Consider the following 6265-nt stretch of genomic DNA (forward strand, 5'->3'; position numbering starts at 1 on the left):
TCTTCAGGCAATCACTGTTTCTTGGCTATTCTTGTGAACTGAGGGGAGCTTGCTGCTCACTCAGAGTGCAGGTACATTGTCCAGATATAAAAATCAGTTATAAGAGGGGAAGTGTTTATAAAGAGAGGGTCATTATACACCACCACATTTAGATGGTGTATTAAGCAAGCCATAGTGAAGATTAATGTAGTTTGACAGTACTAGGTTTGGTTTGTGGTCATGTGATCTGAGGAATCAGCTGTGCCAGCTGTCTTTCAGAAAACACTGTCTTTGTCTTCCATTCCCAGGAACTGCACTGGAGAAGAAACCTATGAAAAGAATAATAAGACTCACAAAATCAAACCCTTAAATATGAGCAAATTGAGCAGCAGGATTAAGGTTTTCCACTGCCCCTTAATTCAGAACCCCCCATGCCACCCAAGCACAGTTCCACCAGCTGCGCTCACCTACCCATCTCACACCCACAGGCAGGTACGTAGTATAAAATGTGGTCCGACATTCTTCTACTGTAACCTTATCTTATTCCAGTGAATGGTCAGTTACTTGATACTTACTCAGCATGGGATTCCAGGTGTCATTTGCTTAATGCCTTTTAAACCCTACAAGCAAAAGATAATTTTCTTTTTTCTCAGGCTTTCACCTGGCTTTTAAATCATATTATGTTCTTTGCATGGTTTAATATTTGTTTGGTTTTGTTTCATAGAATCGTTAGGGTTGGAAAGGACCTTAAGATCATCAAGTTCCAACCCCCCTGCCGTGGGCAGGGACACCTTACGCTAAATCATATCACCCAAGGCCGTGTCCAACCTGCTCTTGAACACTGCCAGAGATGGAGCATTCACAACCTCCCTGGGCAACCCATTCCAGTGCCTCACCACCCTAACAGGAAAGAATTTCCTTCTTATATCCAACCTAAACTTCCCCTGTTTAACCCATTACCCCTTGTCCTATCACTACAGTCTCTAATGAAGAGTCCCTCCCCAGCATCCCTATAGGCCCCCTTCAGATACTGGAAGGCTGCTAGGAGGTGTCCACACAGCCTTCTCTTCTCCAGGCTGAACAGCCCCAACTTTCTCAGCCTGTCTTCATATGGGAGGTGCTCCAGTCCCCTGATCATCCTCGTGGCCCTCCTCTGGACTTGTTCCAACAGTTCCATGTCCTTTTTATGCTGAGGACACCAGAACTGCACACAATGCTCCCAAGTGAGGTCTCACCAGAGCAGAGTAGAGGGGCAGGATCACGTCCTTTGACCTGCTGGTCACGCTCCTTTTGATGCAGCCCAGGATACGGTTGGCTTTCTGGGCTGTGAGTGCACACTGCCTGCTCATGTTCATTTTCTCATCAACCAACACCCCCAAGTCCTTGTCTGCAGGGCTGCTCTGAATCTCTTCTCTGAACAACCTGTAGCTGTGCCTGGGATTGCTCTGACCCAGGTGTAGGACCTTGCACTTGGCATGGTTTATTTGTTGTTTTTTGTTTTTTTTTTTAATAAACCTGAGTATGTTTCCTGAGTTGTTATTCCCATTTTTAGATGTATAAGAAGCTGTTTCAGTGAGAATAATGTCAAATTTGTCCACACTTTAAGCAAATTTGGGGGGACAGTTTGAGATGCCAACTACAGTTCTCAGCACTTGATAGCACTCTGTATTTGCTGAATATGATTCTCACTGCCATCAGTTTCTGCTGTGAGGGTTTAGCATTTCTGTAAATCCGATCAACACCTCTAAACATGGATATTCCTAAATCAAGAACCCACTGTGTTTCCCCACCCATCCAGAATCCTTCTCTTCACCTGCTATTTCTCACCCTTTCAGTTAGTGTATCGCACCAAAGCTGCCATATCCCTCCTCCTACCAGGGCAGTAAGATCTGGATTGTGGGAAGGACAGCATCTCTACTTTTGGGTCTATTTTTCAGCTCCAGGTAACTCCTAAGGGCAGCAATTTCAGGGGAAATTTGCAATGAAAAGTTCCCCTTTTGTGATTTGCGTATATGTAGCACAGATGATTGAAGACTGAAAACTGTAATTTTCCCTTGGTGTCCTCCATTCCTTTTAACTTTTCCAACACAGTTCCTTCAGAGGGTTGGGTTGGAGTTTCCCAGCTATGGCCAAGACCCATAATTGTGAGTGGTTTACAAAGGTATAGTGAGACTTGTGAAAGACCAAGAAAAAAACCAAAACATTCACTGAAAAAAAAAGAAAAAAATGAATGACAGGAGTTTATTAAAATCTGAACCAGTCATCCAAGTACAATGGTGGAAGACCCACATTTGACACCCTTGAAACCCAAGTGGACAAAACATCCACTTTGCTTGTGCTCCCAGGGGATGATGTGAGTACACTCAGCGTCCATCAGACCTTTGCCAGCTAAGATTTCCAGGATTAAAACTTACTTTTATAATGCCAGCAGCCTGTCTAAGCTTTGCCTAGCTGAAGTGGTCAAGAAAGGTACAGTCACAGCTATATGCAGGCCTTTCCCACTTACTCGCAACAGCAGTAATGAGTATATGAAGTATTTTACGTCCCTTTTCCTTGCCATATATAGCAATTATTCTGTCATTCATCAAATGTACACAAATTCCTTTTCATATGTAAATACCCCATTTGCTTCACAGCTCTAGCCAAACAGTTGTGCAGTTCTTTGTCAAGAAGATAATATATTTAATCATGGAGTGCCTTGTTTCCATTGTATTGAACAGGTGCTGTTTAATGGCACAGCCATTGTAACATTATATTCATTTATTAATGTGAGTGTAACGAACATATTGTAGAGACATGAATGCGCTGGCCTCATGGTTAGGGTTAGTGGTTTCTTATGATGTGGTATGTGCAGGATAGTGGCTTAGATTCAGACTGCAGAGAAGCAGGAGTTCATTATAGCCAACTCCAAGTGATGTGGCTGGTTTTGGCCCTTGTTCACTTTTGAAAAGCAGAGAATACATGAAAGACTTCATTGAAAATGTGCAAGTTATTCAGTGTGGTTAATTCTACATTGGCTTCACTCCCACCTTCTTTCAAGACTGCGTATGTGACCATGCTTTGTGAAACAGCAAAACCAATCTGCACTAGATTCATGCTGCTTTTGGATACATACGCAATCCCTAGTATCCTATTTCATGAAGTGACTGGTCTTGAAATACGATGGAGGAAGTCATTAGGCGATCAGCTAAAACTATGAAACAATGCCTGCTTGGTTTGTGCAGCTACGGCAGCTCTGTCCCTTCATTTACTTATTTTTATGCATGCTACCACATTTTTAAAAGTTACTATTCTGAGCGTTCCCTACCTAAAACTGCAGCGCAGCCAGATGGCAAGGTAGCTACAGTCGCACAGGCAAATCAGGTGAGTAAGTGGAATAACTTACGCACCTGATTTTTCTTACTGTATGAAATCACCCAGTTGGCATCAGCCCTCATGGGGCCAGAATACACAAATGCAGGTAAATGCCTGCAGTGCCCATTTGCTTTATAGAACATCAATGCCTACAACAGTTTGTTTGGATACATGTCTAATATATACTTTTTTCTTAAATGCTTGATTCTGTGATGCCCTATATCATAATTATACAGTGCATTCCCTCCCTTTTGGAAATACTGTCTTCAAATTTCACAGTGTGTACATAAGTGATCACATTAGAGAAGAGATTAATAAATGCAACTAAATCTTCAACTCTGTACTGTACCCTCTGTTATATGATGTATCTTTGGTTTTGTACGGTCTGGCAATTAAATAATTTTAATCTTGTTGATCTCTATGTCACTTCCATCTATAATGTTAACTGGCTTTTTCACAGCAGTTTCAGTCAGCCATGAGCACTTTTCCAGTAAAGCAAATGACAGAATCCCATTAATTACTTTCATTGCTGCTTTCTGGACTCCATCAGTTCCCAATGTTTTACTTTCTGTGCAAGTCCAAGAACAGAACAGGGAAATAAAATAAAGTGTTAATACTATTAGAACATTTTTGGTACTCTTCTCTTGACTCTTCAAATTTTTACAAGAGATTGAGCAAATGCCCTCATGAAGTTGCCCAGCTTTTCTTCTTGCTTAGACTGAAAAACATATTGGCCTTATTTTCTTCTCACTAACACCAGTTTTGCAATCTTTTAACTCAAGTTTCAGCTGAATTACTTCACAGTTACAACTGAGTAAAGAAGAGGAGAAACTGCTTCATTATCTGCTTTTCAATTTTCTCCTGTGGGGCTTGGAATCAAGGTAGGGAGTCTTCAATTCCAGCAGGAAGGGAAATCACTTTTCTGGTCACAGTTGGTCACAACCTGGGGAGAGTGCAAAAGTCCTGTGCACGATGACCCCTTACCCTCACAAGCTCAGCCTGGATAATTGTGCTTTGACCTGCTATGGCCCTAGAGGAAGGCAAAAAATCTGGAGCCACTTCAGTGATTTGCCATCCCCTGTTATGTGAGCTGCAACAGTCTGCATTTGCCCTCAAATCAGGCTCTACTCTACACCCCAAATCTCTTCCTGTGTTTTATCCTCTTAACTCAAACAACGGCATTAGTCTTCTTGTCCCTCTCATTTCACTCTCTTCCCTGAAGACCCGAATTCTTCTCTGAAAACTGCTTTTACTGAGCTACCTCCCAGACCTGCTGTAGGTTAAACAGGGAGCAGAGGCTTGTCATCCAAGGACACATTGGTTCAGTTTGTGCTGTAATGGTGACATCTAGCACAGATGCTCATACAGTATTAGAGATTCCTATCTTGGCTGAGGCCTGTCTGGACACCATAAAATTTGTATATTTCACATCCTGAAATATAGCCTCTTCCTCAAACAATCTGTCTGTCTCAAAAGCCAGACCAACAATGGATTTGTTTTGATTTGGGGCAGGGGCAATTTGCCTGCTGTTACAAAACAAGACTGAGAAAACTGTGAGCAAAAGCATCTTTTGGCTTCCTGACGCAACACTGTCAGCCACGTCAGACTTTTTATTTAGCTGGGTTTTAACTGAATTTATTATTAACCAGAGTGAATTTTATAACCAGATGGGAACAGTAGCCAGGAGCCAGCTGTGGCAGACCACACACCCTTCCAGGCAGCGCGGCAGCTGCTCCTCCCTCTGAGGACACACACCACAGATCTGAGGATCAGGTGATAGATTACACAGGTTGTGTTATCACCTCTTCTCTTTGTTAATACCTCAGCTTTTCACCTGCCACCAGGACCTCAGGCTGAAACCTCAGGCCCAGTTTTGAAGTATGTCTGTCATATAAATTAGATTTAAAAAATCACCCTCTCCAGGGTGAAACTGACAGCACAGGCAGGTTTACCTACAAGATCACTCTGCAACCTGCACTTCAAAAGGAGAGACATCAGCAGTGGCTAAGTCCATGCATGGCCCTGAGTGGACTTTGCTCAGACATCTTTGCGACACAAAATATGACAGCTTTATATCTGAACTGGGACTAGAGCAGGGAAAAGTAGATCTCACGAAGCTCCCATGGTAAAGATAGTGTAAAACTTCTGACAGAATCCTCTAAACTAGCTGTCCTGTGAAATGCAAACATATAGCATAGCAGGGGGGCTCTTTATTACATGCCAGTTAGAAACATATGAGACATTACACTCAATATTAATTTTTTAGGGATTGACCTTCCACCACACCAGCAGATTGCACCATTATCTGCAGCAAGAGCTTTTCTCACTGAATGGAAACATATTCTGATGTTGATCATGAGAAACACTGTTTCAGTATATATGGAAATGAAAAGAACGTATTCTCAAATCAAGAAAAATAAATCCCTAATCAACAGAAACAGGCAAACAAATTCTGTTCACACCTCTGCATCTATCAGTGCTGCTAACCAACACACCTTGAATTATCATCAATGTAGCTGAGAGTAAACTTTGGCCAGTAACTATGATGCATTTTATCTTACTATAAACAGAATTCCTAACATGCATACTGATAACCAATCACAGCTGCATGAAAATAGCAGAGCAGCTAGGTAGGGAAGAAGAGTGATAGAAGGTTTTCCAGAAATAATTGTCCCTGGACAATAGAGATTCTCTGTGCAAAAGCTTTCTAATAGGAAGAAATATCTTTCAATACATTTCATTTATTATTTCAGTAACACTATTCTTCATTAATAGAATAAACCCACTAATATTGCCCTGCATCACTTCAGTGATACCAAAGACAATACCCCATTTTAAGAAGAAATCCTCTGTCTCCAAATGTATGTTTTACACCCTTAAAGGAATAATGTTATTAAAAAGAATCATACAGCTTTCCTTTAGGAAACTTCAA

The 6265-nt window shown here is 41.6% G+C and overlaps 1 long non-coding RNA gene across 1 annotated transcript; it reads left to right on the forward strand.

Annotated features, from left to right (window-relative positions):
- The first annotated feature begins 2031 nt into the window (after positions 1-2031).
- Positions 2032-5172, forward strand: LOC133270819 (uncharacterized). The gene is made up of 3 exons (XR_009743925.1): positions 2032-2123; positions 4116-4214; positions 5001-5172. It is a non-coding gene; the product is annotated as an uncharacterized LOC133270819 (long non-coding RNA).
- Positions 5173-6265: the final 1093 nt, after the last annotated feature.

Source organism: Pezoporus flaviventris, unplaced genomic scaffold, assembly GCF_033815535.1.
Source record: "Pezoporus flaviventris isolate CSIRO_AGI_PZ_B2104156 unplaced genomic scaffold, CSIRO_AGI_Pfla_v1 ptg000022l, whole genome shotgun sequence".
Taxonomy (NCBI): domain Eukaryota; kingdom Metazoa; phylum Chordata; class Aves; order Psittaciformes; family Psittacidae; genus Pezoporus; species Pezoporus flaviventris.